The 26,334-nt window shown below is 52.3% G+C and overlaps 1 protein-coding gene and 1 long non-coding RNA gene across 3 annotated transcripts in view; both read right to left on the bottom strand.

Annotated features, from left to right (window-relative positions):
• The window catches only part of PBX1 (PBX homeobox 1), a 148,727-nt gene that overhangs the window by 38,741 nt on the left and 83,652 nt on the right, over window positions 1–26,334 (bottom strand). The gene's annotated exons all lie outside the window — the stretch shown is intronic.
• LOC146598470 (uncharacterized) lies at window positions 22,803–24,009 on the bottom strand. The gene is made up of 2 exons (XR_014895263.1): window positions 23,346–24,009; window positions 22,803–23,218 (listed from the first exon to the last, which is right to left on the bottom strand). It is a non-coding gene; the product is annotated as an uncharacterized LOC146598470 (long non-coding RNA).

Below are 26,334 nucleotides of genomic sequence, written 5' to 3'. Positions count from 1 at the left end.
GGATTTTGTGCAATATAGGAGAGATTTCCTAAAGCTTCAAGTCTCAATCAAATGATAGCAGGAAATACTCCAACATTTTCCTCCCTTTCTTTCTCAAAGAGGCAGACAGTGCAGAGCAATAGTACAGAAACCAAGGCAGACTTATTTTCCAAGAGCCAGGAACAGAMAAGCATCATCCTCCTATTGTAGACAGTGCCGCAGGCCATGTTCCCTCCCTCCCTCCACTGATAGCTAATCTCCATCTCTCACTTGCTGGCCTGTTTTCTGCTCAGAACTATGTTCCTACTTCCAACACCAACTTTCTGAAAAAAAAAAAAACAAGAGCTGAGCACACCCCTTGACACTCTTCCTTCTTACCAGTGCAGTCACTACCAAGTATGAATGGATCAGCAGTGCCTACCATCAGTGATCATCTTCTTAGAGGTCATTCAAGACCCAGCATCTACCTTTCTGCAGGAAAAATCCTATCCCAACACCTGCAGTGTAGTCACTGCTTAGATGCAACGCATCACCATTGGACAACCTCAGCCATCAAAGCCTTGGGGTGCACATACTGGGACAGTACCAGACCAGCTCATCTCATTGCTAAAACCTGAGTGTAGTCACTGCAGCCTCCCAAACCAATCCTCACAGCCTCCTGCTCTGCATGTTATAGATGTTGACAAGGTAACTGGGCTAGAGTCAGCCTCCCTTGAGCCCATACGCACACGACCCCCATGTATGTTTGAAGTACCACAGCTCTTCAGGACTAACTGTTCCTCTAGCTGCTTGCAGACCTTCCTTACGCACTTGTGCCAACTGCCATTTTCTCTCAAATGCTATGCAGATCTTACACCAAAATCTGCCTCTGCTTCTCTTCTATTTACCARGTTTCCAAGCTTGCCCCATCCATGGCATCAAAGAGAGGTCAAGTTTGCCCAAGCCTAGATGATCGATCAGGCTAACATGGTTAAGACATATGGCCATGAAATCACAGCTTCAATGGCCAGGTCTGTATTTACAGCTGTGTGGAATGGCTGATRGTCTTTGGGGCAAATATAACAAGATATGAAGCCATCTTCTGGATCTGGAGCAGGGTGCCTGACCTCCACCATCCCCACTACTGCAAAATCCGTACMACACATCTTTGCTTGGGTAACAGCCGTCGCATCTGAGTTCAGTAAGGCAGCAGCAGAAGTACAGACAACATGGACTTTCCACTTTCGTCACCTCTACTCAGGCGAGCCCTGAACCCACAACAACAGTGAGGCCTTTGACCTAAGGCTCAAACAACCCAATTTTTCGGGAGACAACGATCTCGGGCAAACAAACGATCACATTTCATGTGATGCTCAGCACCTCGTGCCACCGTGTCGACCTGCTGATTCCGGTGTCAAACACTGCCCTGGTCTTCAGGGCTCGAATGCGCAAGACAAAGCCCGATTCTTTGAAAGGCAACAGCCGGCCGGCAGTGTTTTAAGGCCTGGAAACCGCTCTGAACGTTCAGTTCCTTTTTTTAAATAGAGGCCCCTTCTGTAAACGATCTGTTTGGACAGGAGGGAGAGCGCTGTAAGAGTCCAAGCGCTTGTGAAATAGGATCGGCTGTGTTCATTTCAGCTCCATTCAAAACACGTGGGGGAAGAAAGGAACCCAAAATTGGCCTTTGATGGCAAAGAAGCAGAGGGAGAGGGAAAGAGGCCGTACATCTCCACGCTCCCGAAAGGGTGTTAGATACGAGAGAAAATGAGGAAAAATAATTAAAAAGGATCAATTAATGATATTTCTGTTTGAAGGCGTCGGCATGTGTTTAATTATATTCAATGCAAGATCTYCTTGTTGACACGAATTTCTGTGCTGCAGGGCAGTGGTGTAATAGGAGCCAATTTTGTACGTTCCTACATCTACTACAGACAGGGCCAGAGCCCCTCACAAAAATCAAGGCTCCTTTTATCAGGTACATGCAAGACAGACAGAAGTCTTGTCCAAAAAGAGCCGATAGCTTAAGACCGAGATAGCTTATGACAGTCACATATGGAAAGAGTTTTGATGCCCTTTTTTTTTAGAGAAGAAGCAAGGAGCAGAAACGCGGGAGACTGAAGGACAGGTCCAAGAAAGAGGATTGGTGACCTCGGACAAGCCCACTTGGTGCTTTTATCACCAAACCTATCCTCTGAGACCAAGCCCGCAAAGGTAAGYGACGGCGCGTTGGCAAGAGCCGGGTGTATAAACTTCCCCCCTCCGTTCTTTAAATTCCAGCCTTCTGCGAGAGAGGCCCACGCCATAAACAGACAGGAGATTAAAAAGGGATCAAAAAAAATTTCGACAAACTCCGGCTGCGTCCCAGATCAAAGATCATCTCCAGCAGGCCATCTGGTCCTTGTAAATGTAAAACCAAATTGAAAGCCCTGCCCTCACCTCCTCCGACTCCCTCGGCAATATTGCTTTTAGCATTCGGAGACGAGGGAAGGAGCTTGCAAAAGGCATCTGTATGTAATAGAGCCCCTGTACAGCTGGACTATAGATTTGCTACCCCCTTTTTGTTAATCATAAAGCAGAGGTAAATGTTTTCTTTGGTTCTCCAGGGGCCCCGTCAATAATAGAGACTTTGGAAAGAGACCACAGCCAGCACCGCGGGGTGGAACAGGGCTGCCTTTCAGCCACTCCGCCGCATCTCTCCAGCTAAGGACCTCGTTCTTGTCCCTGTCGAGGATGCACCAAGAGGGGAAGCAGCTCGTCTCCCAGCAGTGTGATGAGATGGGCTCAAACCTCGGTCGAGCAGCCCCTGTCCAACGCAGGAGCTGCTCCACAGCATCCTCTTTCCTGTCCATGCAGGGTTTCAAGCAGTGCTCTCCCACTACCCGTCCCCACCTGGGTGGGGAAAYGGGACGTAGAGAAAGGTAAACAGCAGAGAGAAGCCAAGGAACTGAACTGAGCGCTTTCGAAAAGGGGATACGACRCATCCGAGGCAAAAACGATCATGAAAGATCACACCACCACAAACCCARATACTCCAGGCTGGACTTGAAAGGCAAGAGGAGAAAGCTACACGGGAAGCGTACCAGGCAAAGAGGAGGCAGCTTGAGGAATTCCTACCCATCAAGCTTTATTGTGTTATTCCAACTAAGCAGCGACAAAAAGACAAATCTCAGCTCCCTACTTTCATTTATAATTGAACCCAGTCCAGAAGGATGGAGCAAGTACCATCTGTAATGCAGAGTGCATTAGCAGCCGGCAGAATGAAATATTCAAATTACTGTAGGCTACCTCGCATTTTAATGACAGGGTTACAAAAACCTGACTTGTAAGCGTAGATTGGACTGGAAGAACAGAAAGTTTGTTTTTCCAGTGCATGAATTAACCTAACAAAATGTTACTTTCAGGAAAAAAGCATTTGCATGGGTAATCTTGCAACAGATCCCAACAGGCTCACAAGAAAAAAATATTATTCCATTTAGCTATCTTAATTGATATATTGTCCTGGGAGAAGAAAAAACCCGGGGAAAGAAAAAGGCAAGAGCTTTTTCCCTCTGGCAGAAGATACTAAGTAAATACATATATGCGTATGCGTACATAAACCTTAACAACACACACACGTCCTCTACATAGGGAAGCACGGCAGTGCGCATTTGCATCCGTTGGGTGTGTCGGTGGAATACTTGTATTAGCCATATCCTTCCGATGCCATGCACAATTTCAATATGTAAATCCCTCCCTGATTTTCGTGCATGTGCCTGCGCTGGGATCCATTCGTTTTGATATCGTTAATCAGGGCTGCCGAAAAGCCTGACACAGTAAGTGGCTGTAGCCCCTAGCAGTAGTCAAGATGGAGTGACAGGCTCCATTTAAGATGTCACAGCATATAATAAAGTGTAAAACTATACTTAAAATAAACGAGATAGAAACAATAAACTTGACTCTGGGTTTGAACTTTCATGGAGAGCGACAGAGAGAGGTGAGCACATGCGGGTACAAGGAGCCGGCCGTCCCAGAGCAGGTGGCTGGGGAAGTGGCTGAGCCACTTTGTCCCCAGTTTCGTGCCCAGTGGCAGCCCTTTTTGCTGGCCTGTGCTGCGTCAGGGTGGCACAAACCCAGGCAGCAGATCTATGCGGATGATGGAAGGCCAAAGAGGATGTTCCTTGCACACTTGACCACGCAGATGTGAGAAATCTGGGCTGCCTCCCATGTCCTCCAAAGGAAACGGTCATGGTGATGAGCTGGGGCTTCTGAGCAACCTGCAATAATGATCCACCTGCACGCTGGGCCATCTCCCCCTAGCCACAGGCTACCAATAGCCCTATTGCTCCTCAAATTGGATGCAAAGCCCCTGAGGAGGAGGAAGACAGGGAGCCACGAGTTTGAGTCTTGCGTGTTTGCACCCGCTGCCTGGCCCTTGTTTGCTCAAAGTTGAACAAGCCCTGAGCAACAGAGATGGCAGCTCCACAGCCCTGGCAGAGCTCAAAGCTCAAAAGATTAAACCCAACCGGCAGCTCCCCTTAGCTGACCGGCTGTCCCGGACCCTGCCAACGGCTTGTTGCCTCTCTGTGGGAAAGCCGTGCTCATTTTTCACGGGCTGGCATCGAAGCAGACTGGTCTTGAGCAGGCTTTGCCCACTCGGAGACCTGGCCGCTCTCTGGATAGCTCAAATGCAGCCCCAAAGGATGCAAGATCAGCCAGAAACACGACCGCTGGAAGAGCCTTGATGGCAGCAGCGCCTGCAGCGCGAAGGGCTCTAAGTTCACCTCCCCTCTCCTCTCGCTGCCACCCGGGTTTCTCCCGCAAACCAGCCCGCTGGCTCCTGGGCCGGGATCCTCCACGTCTCTGCGCCCTGCCGCGGCAGAACCCCCCCGTGACATCTTGGGGCTGGACCCAAAGCCCCACCTGGGTGCCTGTCTGCACCACGAGCCCTCCAGAGCCCGACGCCGGCTCTGCGCCTTGAAACAAACCAGTCGCTCTCGCTCCCGCTAAGCGGTTAAATTAGAGAGTATTCAATTAATAACAGCTGAATATTCTGTCACATTTAGGAAGATGTATGGTAAGACAAGCGAGTTGTGATGTCTGTGACAGAAATGATAAAAGTTCTCCCGACACAGCCTGGCAGATACTTGGCTGCAGGAATCGTTTGCTCTCATGGACTCAAACGTCAGTGCAGACACAAGACCCAGCGCTAGCTTCAAAGGAGAGACGCTCCAAATTGAGCAGGAAAACCTTTGCCAAATCATTTGCAGGCAGCTCCCTCCCATCGTCCTTCTGGGATCCATCTGAGACAATCTGCACGAAACCCCCGCGCGCCGAGCGCGCACGCACGGCGCCCGCCCCGCCGGGCGGCGCGAGGCCCGAGAGCCGGCGCGCGTGTCCGTGTGTCCGCCTTTGCGGGCGCACCTGCGGGCATGGACCGATGGGACCCGCCGGGTGGCCCCTTCCCCGCACCCTCCGTCCCCACGACTCGCCAGCCGCTACRTGCGAGGATCGAGGGCGGCGGGAGCTCCAGCGCTGGCGGAGCCGTTCCCAGGTGTGCAAAACGGTCGCTCCATCTACTCGCACCGGGCCACGTTGTTCGTTCCCAGGTTCCTCCTACGAACCTGGCAGGCGCGGGACCACCCCCGGGCACCTCCYGCGCTCCTCCACCGGAGCCAGCTCCCACCTACAGCAAACCGCGCCGCGGGGACGAGCGCCCGCCAGGCCGTTCCCGGTCCCCGGCCAGCTACACGGAGAGCTCCAGGCAGCGCTTCCAAGTCACCTACGGGCCACCGCATCCTCCACCGCCCACCTCCAGCTGCCTCAGTTTACCCATCTGGCAGAGGGATCCGAGCTCTCCCCAGGTCCACGCAGGCGAGGCAGCGCTCGCGCAGCGCCATCACCGTGCGTGAGCGATTACCGCCAAGCAAGACATTCCCTATCTAATTTATTAACGCGCCGTGCCCAGAGAATGTGCTGGAGAGGTGCTTTCGAGCCTGTCTCTCCCCCCGACGCTGTTCTTCTGGGGGCCTGTTTTTCACCGGTGGTGTTTGAGAACACAGTTTTGTTGCTAAGAAACTACTTTCGCATTGCTCCGAGAGCAAAGACAAAGCAACCGTCAAAATAACACGTTATTTTGACAGTAGCCAGATCATAACCATAAATGATCCGTTTTCCCCACTCTCTGGGATACTCATTAATGTGGTCTAAATATTCTCACATATAACACACGCGCGGCAGAAGAGGCACACGCACAGCGTAGGCGCAAGAAGCCCCCGGCCCGCATCCCGGGGGCTCCRCCGTATCCCATTCATCCCGCAAACAAAAGCTGAATGAATCGGAAGCGGGAAGAGGAGGGTGTTCGCCCGGGGAGGCTGCACAACTACCTTTTACGCAGGAAGACGGCACAAGGTTTTTAATCAAAAGATACAGGAGAAGTAAAAGGAGGAAGACGGTAATACCGCTGCCCACGTACACTGCAGCTAGCTCTGTGCGTCGGCCCTGCTTTCGGGAAAAACAATTACCTGTTGGCTTAGGTTTTGTTGGGTGGGTTGTTTCTTTGGTTTTGTTTTTYTTTCTCAAGATTCAGGAGAGATCAAGTGAAAAAAAAATTAAAAACCCGTTTGCATCTCAGTTTCAGAAGTTTTTTGTGTCTCTTGCTGTTCCTACGGTGGGGAAAACCTGTCAATCCAAGGAAGACCCAGGCATCTCCACAGTATCACCTTGATGCAGAAATTTTTCCAAGCCAAGTCCCTGGGATCCTGAAAAACAGTTTGCCAGCTCATTTACCTTCTGGGCAACAGGACATCTCTACTTCTCCAGCAGGAGCATCTCTGTCCCTTCTTTGCTGGTAATTGCATGGCCATTCAGAGGGGCTGGATGGGACCCAGAAAAGATCTGAACAGCAATGCATCTGTCCCCAAAGGCAAAGAAGGGGCCAAAGCATCTACAAGGCACAAAACTTCAGCAAGATGCTTGAAAGTTTGGAGGCTGCTGGGGTGCGGGGAGGTCCCTACAAGGCCAGTCTTCCCAGCAGTCCAGCCAGGAGCAGGCAGTGTTGCTGGCTGGACCATGCTGGACTTCTGCTCCCAGGCACTGCTCAGAGCCCTATTTAATCCTGGAGGAAAGTCTAACGTTAAAAGCCAGGACAGTAACCACGGGATCGGGATCCTCCACCTCCCTGATAAAGGCAGAGTTGCTAACACCAAGTAGGGGCTGCTTTACACATGCTATGCACAGTGCAGTGCAGAAATGGCTGCAAGAAGCACAGGACAGTCAAGGAAAGCTCCTACCTCCTATTAATAGAGGCAACCCCAGCCTCCGCCACCAACTTTTCAGCAGGCTTAGGCATTTCCCGTAACGGCCATGGGCCTCGGTTTACCTCACTCATACCAAAAAGCTGGAGGCAAGCACTCCCTAGCTCCTCTTTGCAGATGTCCCAYGTGCCTGCCAGGAGCAGCTCAGCACAGAGGCAGCGTTTGCTCCTGCACAAGGGCACTGGCATCGCTGAATTCACGGATGCTGAGCAGGGGAAGCAGGAGGGCAGAGGGTAAGACAGGAGGGAAGGAAACTCAGGCAGTGCCCACTTACAAGTGGGAATGAAAACTACTTAACTGGAAAGGCTTGGCATCGCAGCAAGCGCCCTGAGCAGAGGCAGCGTGCCGCCGTCCCCCCGCGCGCTGCTTCTGGAGCAGCCGTGTGGAAAAATCACACTTGCTTTCAAGGGGGAGGAAAACCCTAAACACGAGGTCACAAGCGCTCCCTTCCCACCGCGCGCTCCGAGAGCCGGGGCGGGAGGCAGCCGGCCCCACTCGCCCTGTTTGTCCGCCGCCTGGTCATCGTAAACGTCACCCTCCCCGGGTCCCGCTGGCACGGAGACGGGGCCCTGCACCCGCTCCACCGGGGCAGGCGATGGGAGCTGTGCCGTTTCCGACTGCTCGGCTGGAAAGAGGAATGCTGGTGCCAGTAAGGTAAGTCAAGCAGYGGGTAAAAGCAGTGCAGCGCAGGGACACAACCCACTGCACCAATGATGGAGGCGTTTTGTAACTGCTCTGCTGCAAAAGCCACCAGGACCTGCTGACCCGCTGCTGCTGATTTACCGGCAGAGAGAAAGGCAAGGCTGAAACTCCATCTTCAAGCAACCTGAAAGGTCTCATACTTTTGCAAACCTCTCATGCAGGAAGAACCCCCAGTCCCTGCTACTGCCATGCCCACCGCAGTGTCACAACGCAACAGCAGCTCCTCTCACTGCTCCACCACGCAGTAGGCACAGCTCAAAACCAAACCGAAGCTGCTGTTCTGTGCGAGCCACCCATGGCAACCACTGGCTCAAGAGCTGACCGAGAYCGTGGACACACCACATGGTGTGTGACTGGCAGTGTTTTTGCACTTGTGTAGAAAGCAACAACATCTGGAAGTAGATACCCAAAGAGCCCGGAAGAGCTAAAGCCCTGCCTTATACACTTATTAGCAGCAGCCAGGAAAACTTGTAGCCATGGGAAGCGATCCCACAAGGATCTGGGGCTCGGTTGTTTGACTCTTCCCTTAGAAGAGCTGGAGCGCGACTCTGGCTGATCTCTTGCCAAAGCGGAGCACAGCAGCGCTGGACCCCAGGCTCTTCTGTACAGCGCGGAAACGCAGAACAGAAACAAGCGGCCCGTCTCCCGTAAACCCGCAGCAGGCTTGCTTGCCGTGTGTGCTTTCACTGCCAAAACGCCGAGCTCCACCCCACAGCAGGAGAAAAAGGGAAGGGCGAGAAGAGCTCTGTCGAAACCCACCAAACCCCGAACAACATTTCTCTGCAGCAGAACAAAGCCCTTGGAAACCTATTCTCTGCCTGGGTCCCCCARCCCACATGAAAGCAGCATTTTCTGGGCTAATTGCGCGGGCCGCTCTGAGCTTCTTGGCATAATACAAGCTGCAAAGTCAGACATCAAAGGGCGAAACTTTAAAATAAATACATAACAAAGACAGCACAGTCAATGGGAGATCTCTCCCCACCGCCTGAGCTTGCCACCTGCGTTGAATGTTGGGAGTGACTCGGTTCATGAAACATGACCACTGTGACCTCCCAGGACACCTTGCCTCCACATACACAAAAAAGAAATCCTAATTGCACTTCAGCTGCTGCATTTTTAAGGGTTCATCTGAGCCCCAGGATGGGAGAGGCAGCTTGCTGGGAGGTGGCTGAATGATGTAAGGAACTGCAGGGGAAAAGTCCCAGGAGCAAGGGGACCTCCTGCRAGGAAAATACAGAAAAGCGAAAGAGAGGGGCAACGAGATTTTATTTGCAAGTCACGTTCCCACCAGGCACAGGCAAAGAGGGGGAGGGGGTTGGTTTTGCGGGAATATCCAGCATCCCAGCAAAGCCTTATAAGACSTATATCCAAGGGAAGGACGAATTATCGAGCCTGGGCGCTAGCTGAGATGGGCAAACCATGGGGCAATGCAGGGAGCGGGCCAGTTCAGAGGGCCTCAGCTCACGGTATGGGAGAAGATGGGACATGAATCACAGGTGGTTGCAGATGCAAACCACACTAGGCGACTGCACCTCGGTAGCTGGGCTGAGAATGGACCGCAGTTGCCACATGCCTCAGCTTCCCCAAAGCTGAATGCACCCATTGCACTTATAGCTCCTGAGACTGGATTATCCAAAACCACTCTTTAGGTTAAAGAGCAGCCTTTTAGAGAAAGCCTTGGCCCTGCTAGGGCTGAGTCACGGGTGCCCCGGGAGCCAGGGCTTCACCCAAGTCCTCCTCTCATTAGAGATCACTGGGGAAGATGAAGCCATCACTGCTGCAGTGTTCAGGGACATCCGCACGCGCAGAACTATCATCCCAGGGATGAAACTGTGCTTCCGAAACATGCCTCCATCCACAGAGMTCCCCATCACCGTACGGCGTTTCCTCCAGGACATCCCCCACGCTGCCGTGCCCGGGGCCGGGCTCTCCTGCTCCCCGTGCCACGGGGCACGGAGGAGGGTTGGCCCACGCCACGCTTCCTCCCAGAGGAAAGACGGACGACGAAAGAAAGAACGAGGCTGGGACGGATGAGCGTGGGGCGCGAGGGGAAGGTGTCAATTAAAGCAATGAGCCCCTCCGCATCCCCGCGCCTGACAGCCGGGGTGAGCGGAGCTGACAGCCGGCGCGCTGGCTGCCGTCCCCCGCCTCGCGCTCCCCCGCGCACCCCGGCAAGGCCAGGGCAAGCGGACACCGGCAGCCCCCTCTCCTGCCTCCGTAGCTGCTCCTAATAACGGTAATTATAATGATTGGAGGCTTAAGCAGGCCAAGGCAGGCCTGGAGGCAGATTGTAACGAAGCGGTCAGGGCTGGGTGGGAAGGCAGAGGCAGGCAGGGGCACCGGAGCTCTTGGAAACCGCTAATGAGCCTTGCGAGGTCTCGGCCGCCGGCGCGGGGTGGCGGGACGCGGGAAGCGGCAACCTGGCAGATGCCGGCTGGCAACCTGCCGGCGAAGCGCCYGAGCCTGCTGCTGTGCGGGGCTGCCCGCTGCTGGCTCCAGGAGCCCTCTGCCCGGGCTCCCCCTCACCCGTCCGAGCTGCCTCCCGCAGGTAATCCTGCCCGGAGAGCCCATGCTTCACCCTCGGCCCTCCCCTTCCCGCGGGCTCAATCTGATTACTGCTGATACACATCTTCTCCCGGGCTCCAAAACATGCTCTTCTCAGCTGAAGGATACGCAGGGACACAGAAAACTTGTCCTGATTGCAGTGTTAATGGTCGTGTGGCCCATGTCATCACCGAAATGGCCTTAGGGGGAGACTTGATGGGTCTCTGAAGTCATCAGGACTACCCCACCTCATCTTGCTCCCCTTATTAAAACCATTCATCCTGGGAGCTAAATGAATATGTTTCATCTTCAAATGCTGAGACACAATAGCAAGCAGGCAGAGATCTAATAGAACAATACCGATCTAATCATTCCTATTTTTCTCTCTGCATCCTGCCTTCATATTACACGAGCACATGCGCAGCTGGCAGGAACGTCTCGCTACCCAGCGCTCGCTCCCGCCACCCTCCCTCGCGGGTGCGCCGCGTGCACGCTCGCGTGCAAGGCGCTCGCAAGGCGCAGGGCACGCTCCGGCTCGCCCTCGGTCGCTCCTCTGCGAAGCGTCAGAGGAGCGGGAGCTGCGCGCAGACGCAAACCGCCTGCCCCAGCGACGGGGCCGCTTTTTCCGTGGCGATCCCCGCTCGGTCCGGCAGCCGGGCACGGCTCCTGCAGATCGCGGGGCATCGTGGCCAGGCTCGGCCCCCTCCTGTCTGGCACTCTGCCATCCTCCTCTCTGTATCCGCACGCAAGCTGCTCAGATGCGCCTGCACACACTCAAGGATGGCAACAGCAGAAAAAGCCCCAGGACTTTTAAAACTAACAAAAACCCCCCGGATACAAAGTCTAACAAGTCTAACAGACCCGCCGGTGGCTCTCGGAGCAGGGCAGACCCTGTACCGCCAGCAGGTCCTTATCTGACATAGCCATTTAGGGACAATATTGTATACTGTACCACATATTAATAATTTTCAATGCTCCTTCCCACACCTGCCACTGGTTTTCACGGCTCCTGTTCCCTTAGATACAGAGTTGATTTTCTCTAGTTTACTAAAGCACCTTTTTGCACGCATGACACTGGGGGAAGCATCACAATTTGCGTCTCTCTTACATATTAGCTGTCTCCAGCAAGGTCCCCGGGCAGGAGAGGGGGAAGTGATGGAGGAAGCAAAGCATCAGAGCAGCGAGAAGCGGAAAGGACTTAATGCAAGAAAGGTGGCTAATTTGTTGCATCCTTCCACAGCCTGCTAGCGACGCCGCGCGCGTCCCCTCCATAACCGGGGTTTGCACAGCAAATCCCCGCTCCATCTAATTATTAACGATAATAACAGCGGCTGGCTTGGTGGATGCCATCTGGAGCCCTGCCACGACTGCCTGCCGGCCCCGGGCGGGAGGGGAGGACAGGGCGACCCGCCGGGGCGAGGGCCCGGGACGGGCGCTGCCGCCGCCGCGGTGGCCGCGGGACCGGCCGCCCCAGCGCCGCGAGGACCTGCCGGGCCCACCCAGGCTGCCGCGCGTGTGCTCGCTGCTGTGGCAGGCTTCATAAGGCTCCGCTCTTTGACTGGCGTTGAGTTTATGTGAAAGTAATTAACAGTAATTAATCCTTAATTACAGTAATTAGCCAAGTCGCAGTAAATTAAACCACATCTGGAGCAGATGAGGGCTTCCGAATGGGAGGCTAGCGCAGGCGACAATCGGAGAGATGCTGAATTCATCTGACAGCATCTGATTACGGCGACCTGTTGCAAGCGGCTCATTTGCATAGTGTTTTTGTTTGCATTTCGCAGTAACCCTTTCGGTCGGGCTCCCACCGCAGGCCTCGGCCCCCCGCCCCCCCCACCTGCCCCAACGCRGCATCTCCTCCGGCCAGCCAGCTCGGACTTTCAGCAGCTCTGTGAATCTCTGAGACGAGGTGGAGGAAGAAGCAGCTATGGCCGGAGACGAGGAGCAGGACAGAAAAGAGGTGTTGAGGAGGTTCCTGTGGGTCCCCAACTAGCCCAGGCTCTTCCCAGGCACCGGGGACAAGCCTAGGTGACCCACTGGGGCCACGGAGCTGCAGGGCTCCCTCGCACCCTCTCTCGCTCCCTTGCAGAGCAGGAGCTACTCGCAGGATTTTATGCAGAATATCCACAATAAAACAGCCATCTCCACAAAAACCTGCCTGGCCGGAGAGGGGGCACGGAGACGGCTTGAAGAGCCGCTCGCCCTGACCTGCCCACGGCCACGGGCCGTGCGAGGTGACGGCAAACCACCGGGTTTGCTCCGCGACTCTCGAGCACCCTGCGCCGTAACAGCCACAGTAATCGTAAAAATAAAAGAGCAAGGCTCCAAAGGGGAGCGCATTACCCAAAGGGGCAGGTTACTATTAATACCACTCAGGATTTACCCAGCGCCGTGCGACCTCGCGGATCTTTGCTGATACTGAGCCGCAGTCAAACGGAGGGGGGGAAATTCCTTCCCCTTCTTCACACAACAGAGAAACCACAAGACGGAGAGGTGAAATAGGGTACTCGAGCCCAGCCACGGCTTGCGGTATTTGAACGCTGGAAGMAGCAGCTCCGGGAGCAAACCGTGCTTTCACGGACTTTCAAGAGCAAAAYCAGAACGGTGATGGTCCAAGAGCAATCTGCCTGATCTCAGTGGGTGCTTCAAAACCTCAGGGCTTAATTGCACGCGGCTAATGAGCACCGAAGTCCTGTCTCTCCTGCCTCTGCATCGGAGAGCGCACAAAGGATGGCGCATCTTTGCAGCGAGCTCCCTAACCCTCGGCAGGGAGCGYTGAAAAACCCTTTGGTACTGAAATATTTTCTGTCTTCTGGGCTAAACTGGTATCGAATTACCAAAGCCACTGGATGCAGCAGACCTTGGGAACTATCAAAGTAACCTAATTGTATGAAATATTAAAAGGAGCAGCATTTGCCTCTGACAGCAAATAAGTAAAATAAACTGTCTGAATTTCCTGTGCACACAAAAACCTCACAGAAAAACGTGTTTTTTCCACTGTATCAGAGGAGACTCCCATGTACCGCTGCAAATGAGCCAAGCTCTGAAACATCCGCTAACCAGTCAGCACTGCACACGCACCCTCCCCAGAAATCCACGCTCTGCTGTCCACATCTTGCTTAAGGAGATGGAGAATTCACAGCTTTCTCCTCCTCACAAGGAGGAAAGTTGTGTTCAACAGCCCCAAAGGCCACCAACAGCTCAATGGAGCAGCAAAAATTAAGTAGACTGAAGTGACAAACCCTCCACAAAATCTCTCACATTCTTGGATTAGGCAGACTTCTGGAAAGCACACTTACCTGCATGGATGCTAGCTTGACATGGCTACAAATGCATATTAATCCCAGATGCTCCAAAAGGGAAAAGCATTTTGCAGCAACTTCAAACAGTGTTTTTCTTTCCCTGACTCACATTCCAAAAATGAGCTCACTGTCCATGCAGTGCAATTTTCCTTTCTATCAATAATTTTTAAGTAGATACTCTACCAGTTTTTTTAACTGAGATCTTTCACAGATACGGCATTTACAACAACTTGTATTATCTTGCTACAGCCAGATTTTGGTTAAAAAAATATTTCATGTGAGTAAAAGATTCCCTTACAAATATCTTTAAGAAATATTATCCCCACACCTACAATGTCAACATTTTGCTTTCCATGAAAATAAAATAAATTGGGAACTGAAGCCAAACAAGCAAAGCGTGTTCCAACCAGGCAGAAAGAGTTCAGGGGACTGCTCTACAGAAGCAGCAATGAGCCCAGATGGTTTAGTGGTGGGGACAGGAGAGCCTTGTTGGTCCTATTTCCCTTTCATGTGCATCAGCCAGCAGCTACTTTTACAGCTTGCAGATGCTAAAGCTTTTGCCTTCAAAGCTGCAAAACATTCTAGTCTAGAGAAAGAACCAAAAGGAAAGGACCAAGCTCCTGTTGCACTCTCTCTCCTTCCCATGGACCTGTTCGTAGTGCTGATTTTCAACCTCAACTCTGCCAATCTTTAGGACTGCAATACGTTTCTTTGGAGGTATTTCCTAATCCAGCAATAAACACTCTGGCCAGACAGACCACTGTGAGTCTCTGGTGGGTTGGGGAACATCACCCGCTAGTCCCTAATGGATGGTGATGGGTAGTCTGTACAGGCAGAAAGGTACAATGGGAAACTGAGTAGTCAAGGACAAAGATGGAAAGTTTGTTGGAGATTCAGGATCTTTTCCGATCTTTCTCTGTTATATTCTTAACCAGGAAAACCTGCTAAAGAGTTAGACTTTCCATGTATTTCTGTGATAAGGCATCAATAATCAGCAGATACTGCCATATCACGTAAAACTGTAACAAGACAATGTCCTTTTTTTTTTTTTTTTTTTTTAATCTGAACACAAAAGCACCATTAGTTACTGGATGGAGACTTCATCATATAGAGAAGAACCATCAGACCAAGGGAAAGCTTTGACCAGAAGCTAAATGAGAAACACAAGTTGAATGAATAACCAAGTTTTCAGCACGTGAGCCACTCAAAATGCATAGTAAGACAGTCATTTTGGACTGAATCAGACATTTCATTTCAGCCTGTGCTTTTCTTTGTATTAGAAGTTCCCTGACTCTCATTTTGAAAATATTTCTTTCCCTTCCCACCCCCCACCAGGATTCTGTTTTCTGAGGAGGGGATCTGACAGACTTGCCCCTCARCCAAAGAGCTGTATGCACAGCCACCTCCCCCAGCAGCCGAGCCTGGCTGAGCCTGGACCCGGCACCAGTTCCACAGACAGGCACCAGGAGAACGTCAGGCTACAGATCTTGATCTCTAGATACATGAGGAAGCTCCTTTCCATGCACAGAAAGACTCAAGAGGAACAGCTCCCAGAACACTCTCCAGCTGCCCCGTACCAGATCAGGCTGTGGCGAGGCCTGTTCCCCCCAGAAAGGGACAACAGAGAGGATGAAGCTGTGCAACACCCTCTGCTCACCTGTCTGTTTCTCCTCTAGATGGTGGCAAACCCTTGCGGAAATATGAAGGCTGGTTCAGTGCATCCTGCAAGATGGGTCCAACCAGATCCTAAGCTGGAAGCTCTAAACCTTTGGTGTTGTTCAGGAAAGGATTAAATTGCTCTCTCCACTTACAGATGGCATGTCACAAACTTGTAAGCCTGCATCATTCATGGCATCTCCTACTTGCGAGAGTAATAACTCAAGACCCTTCAGCTTTAAATTATGCGGTCAGGAACAAGTCCCTTCTCTTGTTCTACAAGTTACCAGGAAGCCATCATGGCAAACGTCTCCCCCATGTATCTGGGGCAATCGCTGCTCCAGCCAGCTGACCCTCTCCTCCTTTTAAAGTCCAAACAGGTCCTGTGGACTCTATGATGCAGAAGTCCTTACAAGTGCAAAGCAGTGTATGCTCTATCTACAGTTATTTCACACCAGGTCAAGTAAGAAAACAGGCACAACCATAAAAGAATTAACAACATGAAGGGGAGAAGCACATCTTGTTTCCGCTCTCTAGAGGAAGGGAAACATGGCCATGCTCAGACTTGTAGCCACGTGTTTTCCCCAAATATCATATGTTTTCCCCATCAAATATCATTGTTTTTGGACCAAGACTTCATGTGGAAGTTTTAGCTTSGAAAAAAAGTATGCATGTGGGAAAATTTTCAAACAACACAAAATTAAACTAACCCTTACAGTCCAGGAAGGCAAAAAGGCCCCAAAACTGGGGCTCAGGAGGAAAGATGTTGAAGGTATGTGAAGGAACACAGGTACGTCAGAGACACAACGTAGATGTTTCTATCTCTGCAGAAAGACATACACATGCATGTTTTATAGACACACATGCGCTCCTTCCMGGCTCAAGGACTCGGGTCCCTCCTCATCTGCACAGTTCGAATTAATTATACACTTTAATTTCATGAATTATTAATTTGATTCTGACTCGGCAGCTTACGATTATCCAGCGCTACAGACTATACAATTCCAGCTTCATTAAAACATCACCAGCTGCCTGAGAGACAGACATTAAATAGCAGAGAGTAATAATAAAATTAAGCTCTCTGTGCATAGCAACAGAGTCTTCCCCTGCCTCGCGCGGCGAGGGCTCTGCCACTCTCCAGCCCCAACTGGTAAATAGATCCCTTTGCAGAGCTTTACTGCGTTTGCAAGGCCTCGGCTCCGCACCCGGCGGCTGCTTGCATCCCGCTTCCTCGCTTGCATCCCACCTCGATGGGCGACGCCGGCTCGCGGACGCGCGGAAGCGGAGCCCTCGCAGCACGTGCCGGCTTTCCCGGGGCGCGAGCGGCCGGACGCGGTCCCCTGCGCACGCCCTCCTCGCGCCAGCCTCCCGCCCGCAGCAAGGACGGGCAAGGTTCTTGGGCTAATATCACCTTCAAATAAATAAAGCCGAAGCGCTGCCTCCCAGCGTCTCCCTGGCAAAACAATTTATAGAGGGAAAATGTCGGAATTTAGACATTCCATTTAGCTGCCTCAGAAATCTAAGGACCCCAAACCTTGTGGGATTTGAGAAATCGATGGAATTAATTAAGGGAGATGTCCAGTGGTCTCCGCTAAGTAATCAGCAGGTACAGTAGACCTGAAATTCTATAAAGAAAAATGGGAAGGGATGACATTGAAGGAGGCAGTAGGGATTAAAAAATGAGCATCCGAGTGGTAAAGGCGCACACCCATTGATCGCTGCATTACGGATTAAGGCTTCAACGAGCAGCCAGAAGATTCTGTAGCAGAAAATGGTTACAGAGGATGAGCATGAGCAGAGCAGATATATATAACCTCTGACAGCCAGGAACAACTGAAACGGAGGACAGCTCTGCAGTGAACCTGAGAGCAAAAAGTTTTGGGGAGGGGGAGGACAGGGAAGCGGGGGGAGCGCCGAGGGAGCCATTTTGCGTGCGGGAAACCTGCCCGGCACGGAGGAGCGCGCTGCCCTGCCCGGGGGAAGGCGCAGGAGGGAGAGGCCGGTGCCAAACGGAGAGGGGATCACGATGCCGGGCAGAGAGAYGGGAGCTCTTCTCCACGCTTGTCCGGGAGACTGCTTGATCAGCAAATACTTAATGCCTGGGAATAAAGCCTAGGAGAAGTGGACACATACTCCAAAACTGGACTTGAGTCAGCTTAAAGGGCTCRGCCACACACAGGGGTCCCAGGACCTCAGCCTAGTTCTCTGCTCTGTCTTTGACTCTCAAGGGGACCTTTGGCTTTAGTCCTGTGGCTCGTTTTCCCAACTATCCCAAAGCACTGCTCTACCTCCTATAGGACAAACACATTAGAGAGCAGGAAGCAGCTGAGCACCACCATCACATCTCAAACCACGTCCACGTGATGCACCCAGCGCTACTCTCCAGCAGTGAGCCTGATCACACCTCCTGCAAGAGAGGCCTCCTCTACCCAAGGCCCCCTTGTCCTCTGCTCGTAAACTCTGTCAAATGTGGCCCACTTGGGGTGAAACTCTGCAGAGCATCTCAACTGTAATTTTATTCTTTTCATTTCATTTCTAACCTCAAGGTTTATCTGTTTAAAGAGGAGAGGAAGAAAGGAGATGGACCGCCCACACCGCAAAGGAAAAAAAACCCACAAAGGATTTTTTTCACCTTTCTGATTCTCCTTTAGCAAAAGTTCTAACACCCTCCAGCTGCCGATGAAGGATGAGAGTGTTAGCACGCTTGTGAAGAAGTACTTTTCTGGCCACCTCCAGGAAAACCAGCCTAAATTAACAAGCCTTTGGAAAATGGCCATTTGTGCATCTCTAGGATGCGCAGTGATCTTCCCCCAAGACCTACACATTTTCCTCGCAATGGCAGCTTGGGCAGCTGCAGGCAATGCTGGAGATAGGTCCAGGTTCCCAAGCTGAGGCTTCCTGCTAAGYTAGGCCAGAACACCCTGGGACAACACTCAATTCAGATGCATGGCAGGACACAAGGGAGCTCTGCAGAAAGAGGACATGGGACCGGGCCCATTCCCAGCAGAGCTGGATACACAGTGAGGGGGAGGAGGGAAGCAGGCCTGCCAGGAGGAGGGAAGGTGGGCAATAACATCACCTACTATTCCTCCATCCCAGGTTTTGCCCTGGAGATGAGCCCAGCTGTGTGGAGAAGGTGGCTCACCGTGACAATAAACATGTGCATGTCCATAGAGCAGCCAGGTACCAACCACACTGACGAACACCTCTTAAAAAGCCCCCAAGAAAATTTACATTCCTGTTCTCAAACACAGCTCAAGCAGCCTGCAGTAAACAAGGCCCAGGGCTACATGGCAAGGGATGACGTGGCTGCTAGCCGCTCGCCCAGTGAGCACCAGCCCTTGGGAAGCACCACCCAGCTCCCAGCTCAGTAGTCTTCCTTCCCAGCCTTCCTGTCCACTGCCAGCGCGGAGAGAGGGGGAGAAGGGAACAACACTGAACAGGGGTTGCTGCAACATTTCAATGAGAAAGCTCAAATAAATAAATAAAATAAAGCCTGAGTCGACTGTAGCCCTGGCTGCAGCACACAACAGCTCAGTGTCTCTGGGGTCATGAGGCTGCAGCCAGCACCTCGCCATCCTCCTGCTCGCTCTTCATAAATATGTATTGTTCCAAGTCATTGCAAGCTAAATGTCAGCTGTGCCAGAAGAGCCTTTAAAGCCAGCGCACCCTCGTGAGATAATGCCTCGTGTTATCCCACGAGCGGAGAGGCCCCTCACATCTCACATCCCAGGACACACRCAGCACTTTAGGGCACCTCGTTAGGCTGAGCGGAAACGATTCCCGTGAGCAGGGATATGCCGAGGACGGGCAGGGAGAGGCGATTATTACCACAGTGGCTGTTTTTAACCCCTGTCCTTTCTCATTTTGCCACTGCATGTTCACGCTTGAACAGGCGGAAAGTGAGCACAATCGAAAACCAGGAGCTACAAACCAGGACACCAGGGCTTTCAGTGATGCTTCAGGCAATGTGCATCCTCTGAGGACCGAGGACCAAGGACCATAAGCCAAGCCCATAAACTAGCCCAGGCGTAAGGGCAAAGAGGGGTTTACCCCATGCATGGATGTGGCTGTTGGTTCTGGGAAGCAGCTCTCAACCAACGAGGCTGGCAAGCGTTGGCTGGGTTCCCCCTGCTGCTGCCTCTGGCCTGGYTGCCCCCACCCTGGGCAGCATCTCTTCCACCACCTCCCACAAATACCTCTTTGCCTCTGGTATCGCCAAAGCCCCTTCAATTTCCAGTTCCTATGTCTCTCCACACCTATAACCCGTTTCAGACACAGGATTTCCTCCATCTTTCATCCCTTAAATATCTTTTGAAAACCTATGTGGGCCAAAAACCCAAGCCCAAAGGCCCCAGATTTTCAAGCCAAACCTCTGTCTGGCTGGGAAAAGTTATGCAAAAATATCTTCCCTCCCCAGAGCAAGGTGGCCATCCTCCYAATCCTGCAAGAGACACATAACCATGTTTGGACAAGCAGCCTTAAACGTGCCTTTGTCACCTCTCTTGTGCAGCTCTGAGAGACAGTGTAGGACATGCAGTAGAGCCTGCCCACCTTCCTCATCAAGGAAGACAGAGTCACCTTCTCCAGTGCTGGCCAAGGGATGTGGAAAACCCTGGTCACCCCGTGCCAGGCAAGCCATAAGGTTAAGGTGACAGGATGGTAGCTTCTTGTTTGAGATSAGATGACTTCGACGGTTGAACACCATGTCCCCAGATGAAGCATAACAGACATCAATCTAAGGAGACCAGAGGKATCTCACGAGAGAGATCAGTCTAAGAGATGCAGCAGGGTAAACACAACTCATCTTTCCTCTTCAGTAAGGCTTCCTCTGTGTCCAGGCTGGACTTCGAAGGCTCCCTGTGGCCACAAGCCTCTACATATCCCTGGGTCAAGTCCCTCTGGCTCTAGTCCCAGGTTCCTTCAAGTAACTCCAAACCATCCCCAGGCAAAAGACACTAATGYCACAGCCTGAGCCAAGAGGAACGCCTTGAAATCACACTTCAGAGGCCTTGCGGGTGCTCAGCGACACACAGGGCTGCGTGTGTTTTATGATATGTGTGTTGAAGAGCCCTGAGCAAAGGCTGTAGCAGATGCACAGTGTTCAGCGGCAGTCGCTCCCCTGGCTGTATTACAGCACGAGGCATGAAGCAGCCCCGGACCTCTGCCCCCTTCCTCCCCCTGCCCACGGCAGGCATTTGGCATCCAGCACAATTAGTTCCCGGGGCATGTGTGGTAGTCGCCATAAACATCCTCCTCAAAGCAGGACACGCTCCCCCATGGGGCAAACATTAGTGGGACAACTGGAAACGTTCAACTTGATTATAATGCTTTAAGAAAAGGTCATCGCGAAATTCCAGCACTTTACCTTGAGCTCTGTTCGTTCTGTGCAGGACGAGATGGGAAGAGTCATTTTGCCCTAGCTTGTGGCATCCACACAGCTCTGATTGCATTTCATGGGCTGCCAGCAGGCTGTTGAGCCGCCGAAAACCCCCACTCCCAAAGGAGTGAGATAAGTAACCATGGATATGCTTGTGGGTGCATGCGCTGGACCACACAACAGCTTTCCATGTTTCCACTCAAAAGCCGCCTAGCCCTGAGTGGATTTTGCACTGCATTTGCACTTCTGCTTCTGAAACAGGCCTAGGAGAGTCAAATATACCCAAAAAGCGTGGAAGAGCAGCCAGCAATTCCTAGATAGCATCTTCCCCACTGTCTGGAATTTCGTTTTCCAGCACACTATTAGATTTCATCCTTTTGGGCCTCAAAGGGAGCCCTTGCCAAACCCAGAACGTGGCCAAAGCACGGCAGGACAGTGAAGTGACCCGAATTCACCACACCTGCTCCCAGGGAAGGGAAGGTAAAGGAAGAGCATCTGTACTGAAGAGTTAACGTAATTTTTGACAGCACTATAAGCAGGATCATGCCTCCTTCCACGCAGAGCTCAGCGTCCCCAAGGAGTGAGAAGCACCACCAGCAGCTGAAAACGCAGGAATATCTCAGCTCCCCCTGCCTCTGTCTTTGGACTAAAGCAGAATTATTTGCTTTGGGTACTTAACAAGCCACTTCCACTGCCCTTCTCAAGGGTACCAGGGTTTCCTAGGGGAGGCAATTTCCCAAAATGCAATGTCTCCTAAAGACATCATGGAGAAAGATACAGATTCTGTTTAAAATCCGGTCTTTAATGTCTCTGAAAAGTGGGATATGGTATGCACAGAGCAGCCTGGTGAGACGAGCCAACTGCCGCCACCACACAAGGCTTTGTGCACAGCTCTCTGAGCAGAGGTGCACATGGACAGCCCACCAGAAGGCACAAACGGCTGGCTCAGAAGGCATCCCAAAACGCACGAGCACAGGAAAGGAGCAGTCGATTAGCCCTTCTCCTCTGTCCATCAGCGCGGGAGCTGCACTGACCTGGAGCRAACAATTTGCTATTGGCTAGGCAAGAAGAAAACCAAGGTCAGTTTTGTTTGTGGCCAAATGAAAGATGCTTTGCCCCTAGCCATGTTCTTGCTGCAATAATTAAAACTGTCGTCCTACAGTTAGCTGCCAGGGGAGTTCTCAGCAGGTCTCCAAGCAGAGCCAGAAGACAAGCACCAGTGGAGATGGGTCCTGCTACACCCACCAGGGCTTGGGGGCTTCCAGGTCCGGCCTAGCTAGGCTGAAGGGAGAAGGAAACACTACTGTCAATTCAGCTGAAACAATTCCCTGGGAAGGGGCAGGCAACAGAGGGTTTTCTTTTTTTTTCTTTCTTTCTTTTTTTAAGAGAAGATTTTACAACAGTCAGTTCTAGCAAACCAGACAAAATTGCCCCTCCTGTTTTCCTCGCAGCTCTGCCTCCAAAGCCCCCTTCCTAAAGCCCCAAGCGATGAGCACTCTCGCAGACCCTGGAGGTGGCCGAGCACAGCACAGCATCTTTCCCGGGAGGTGGCTGCGTGATCCAGCCTACAAAGCGCTCTCCAAAGGGAAATGCTTTGAGACGCCACTGAAGTGCAAACTATTATTTCCTGACGCCTGCCGATACAGCCTGAGCGCAGGGACAGCTTGACATTCGTACACAAGCTAGGATGCAGCTGGTGGGTCCCCCCGGCAGCATCCTCCTAACAAAAGCCAACTGCGAACGCGCTCAGTGAAGGTGACGCCTGTTTCAAAACCGGGGCGGACAGAATAAACGTCTCGGTTTGTTTGCGAGGCTGCGACGGGCCCAGAAGGCATGTAGACCCTTGTGCCTGCAGTGTTTGTTCTAACTTTCTGGAGCTCACATACGCACCTGCCCGTGGAGCGGGGATGCTGTATTCCCACCACTCCGGCGCCGCGCACAAGAACTCCCAGCTGCTGCCAAAAGGTATTTTTAGCTGCATTATTTATTTGAACACCTGCCTGAGACTTTGAGGCAGAGTACGGAGCCTGAGCGAAGGAAGGAGGGAGGGAGGGAAGAGCGGCGCTGGCGATCTGGACCGTTTCCACTGGAAGGTTCGAGAGAGGAGACACAGGTGTGACGAAGCGAGACTCCGGCTATGCTGGGGAGGAGGATAGTGCTCCTGGGATCACACGGCCGTGCCACAGACAGCATCGGGCTAAATCCAGCTCCTGGGAATAGCCCAATACCAGTCCAGATTAGAAAGACGCCCCGGCCACTCTCACTGAGTGAAGGTGTCTTCAGGGAGATCGCTGCAGCGACACTTTGGCAGCGGAGCCCAGTAGCCCCCTTCARAACAGACCTCAGCTCCCCAGCACGGGACGGAGCAGTTGTGGGGTGACCTCCTGTTTAAGGCCAAGTTGAATATTGTTCCTTTCAACACGCAAGAAACCATCCATGCTCCCCAAGATTACAGCTCTTGCATGTGAGCAAAGAGTAAAGAGGSAGGATAGAAACAGGCTAGTTAGTTACCTGAGTGAATGAGATTTCAAGATGCTCTAGTTCAACATGGCATCTGCAGTAGGAATGCTCAAGTCTTATGACTACACATCGTCTTTTCTGCTTAACTCCTTTCTGAGGACAAACCCAGCAGAACTGCCCTCTTTTGAAACACCTTTCTTCTTCGCCAAACTGATGTCACCCAAAAGCAGCCTGCTCCCCTTCGTCCCCCCTTCCTCACTGCCAGGAAGGACCAGTGCCCTCACTCTGCCGTGGGTGGCAGGAGCAGGRGACGTGTGCCTTCGGGGACTGACATGGCCCCAGGCTCCGAAGCTGGTCCAGCCTCGCTGCCGAGCATCACCGGGGATGCAGTGGCCAAAAGCACATCTGCCCAGGGAGGGCCAGCCACCAAGAAGAGAGGACAGATGGAGAGGGTGAAACAAGCAGAAAGCCAAGGAATGACGGACGCCATGAGGAACTGATGGATGGAGGTGGCTCTTTTCCCCAAAGATACACATACCCCAGGCAATTCAGGAGAAAGTCAGCCACCACAGGGCAGGGGCTAAGCTGTGGTCAKGCGGAGAGAGAGGACCACAAGGCTCCCGCGACATTTTTCCACGACATTTACTGATGTGACTTGAAACCTGCTGCTCTCCCTCCCCTCCTGCTCAATAATCCCCCTTCTCTTGCTGAAATCAGCCAGGAAAGAAGGGAAAAAAAAGGAGAAAAAAAAAAAGAAAAGAAAAAGCATCTAAAAATAAAGGCCAGGCCAGAGTACGCGCCTCTCGGTTGGGCTCCTGTGCTCACAGATCTGCTTATTTTGGCCTATCTCTCCCCGGCGATAAGGCAGCTAACAGCCCGTTATCAGGCAGTCAGTGAAAATGTGCTCCAGCCTGATTAGGCCTCAGTCTTTGCCAAGGTTATAAACAGCCGTTATCGTTCTCCCAAACAGAATAATCCGGACAGTATCAGCTCAGAAACATATGGGCCACACAGCGAAGATAGCCGCTGACGGACACTTCATTTTAATTGTAACGAGTGGTTAGCGGCAGCCTCCCGACAAGCGGCACAACTGCCCAGTTGGCAGCGGGGCCGCCGCGTCCTCCCAAGCCCCCTCCCGCCTGCCGCCTTTTTTTCTTTTCCCCTCTTTTCCCCTTGCCCTCCTCCCCGGGCTCCTTTTCTCTCCGGGATGCCGCGTTATTCCTGGCACGCTGGCAGACGCGCRCACCCGAGAGGCGAGGGATGCTGCCGCAGCGGAGAACATCTGCACCGGCCCCCGGCTCGGCCAGGGGACCGGACAGCATCCTGGGGACCCCCCCGCTGATGCATCAGATTTGACGTGGCCCCATCCTGGTGCCAGCCATCTCCTCGCCAGTGCGCAGGCCGCGGGAAGAGGAGGAGGAGGAGGAGGAGGAGGAGGGGCAGCAAACCCTCATTTCACATTCTCCTGGTGTCCGCTCTGTGTCATACTTCTCTTTTTTTCCTCCCCTTCTCCCCCCTCCCTTTCCCAAAAGAGGTGATTTAGCTCAGAGAGCCTTAAACACATTTGCATTCCCAAGACAAGTGCTTAGGCATAAATTCATCTCAGCGCAGGGGTCTCTATTTTCTTCCCCTATCCTCCTGATCTTCTCCCACTTCCCTTTTCTTCCCAAACCCAAAACGAATTCGGCACGGACCCTTGCAATTCAAGTGCCATCGCGTGGGATTACGAGGCATCCGTGTGCTTTCCTTTTCTTCTGACATGCTCAGCCTCGTTTTGCTATTAACAATACTCAGGGATGAAGGTCTTGGCCCCATTAGCTGCACTAACGTTGTTCCCACCTTCTTCTCCAGCCAGCCCTGGCTCCGAGTAACCACAACGCCTAAGCTGTACCTTCCCTGCAGGAGAAAAAGAGGAGAACTCCCCAAACCATCCACAAAATGTTAATATGGGGAGACAAGATAAAAACATGCAGAAGACCCGGAGTGGGCTTCGAGTCACGGACGCTTTCTCACGTAATCTGTATTCCAATCTCGGTGTCAGCGGAGCTGTGATCGGAATATCCAAGGTCTCATAAAAGATTCAGGGCTTATTGACTTCCTTACATTCGCTGCCGTTTCATGTTGCTCCTGCTTACTCCCTTTCAGCCTCAAAAGGACCCGCAGCCCTTTCAAGTTGCCATCACAGATGCCAAAGTTGAAGAAATTTCCTTGCTCTGCCGTGCTGGACTGACAGACCCAAGCGCTAGAGAAAAGCTCTCCTCCTTAACGCRGGGATTTATTCCCGACCACTCTCTCCCTGCCCCCAACCCAGTGCCAGCAGAGGAGAAAGATGTTTAAAGAGACAATTTGCCCGGGTRGAGATTCCCACTGCTTGCTATCATCATCCACTTCTAAATGAGGACCCATTTTATGTGCGCAGAGATGCAGAGACATCCCAGGGTTCAGAATGTGTTGGCTATCGCCAAACACTATCATTTCTGATTCATATTCTTCCTCCTCCTCAAAGTATGCAAGCACATACTGCAATTACTGGGAGATTATTTCTCCCCAGCTAAAACCTCGCCAAATCTAATAGAAATCCTAATTAAAAAGACTAACACAGTAACAGGATGGAAAGGAACCAGAGGATGGAGGCAAGAGGCAGTGACTGTGGCCTGCTGCAAAGGTGCCCCAGTGGGCAAAGGTGTCAGACGCACATGGCCCGAGCCCCCACAACCCTTGCCAGGGACCTCCCTTCTCCGAGCCCAGCCACCACAGGCGGGCAGCAGTGTTCCCCATGCAACGGATGGAAGAGCACATTGGTGACTTATTTTAATTCAAGACACGTATTTAGTGAAACCATCCCGGAGCCGGAAAGAAAACTTACAACAGGGACCCATCAAGACCAGGTTTCCCACACGGACTGCACACAGGGGAACTCTCCAAGGGCCATCTCTGGCAGCATTATATTCTCTTTTTGCTGTATAAGCAGCACTGAGCAAATCTGCAGACCAGAGAATCCAGTCCCTTCAAATTTATTGTTAGTGTTACTTAACTGCAG

This window comes from Rhea americana, unplaced genomic scaffold, assembly GCF_003343005.1.
Source record: "Rhea americana isolate MKP2758 unplaced genomic scaffold, rheAme1 scaffold_162, whole genome shotgun sequence".
NCBI lineage: Eukaryota > Metazoa > Chordata > Aves > Rheiformes > Rheidae > Rhea > Rhea americana.
This window is presented reverse-complemented; position numbering and strand designations above follow the sequence as displayed.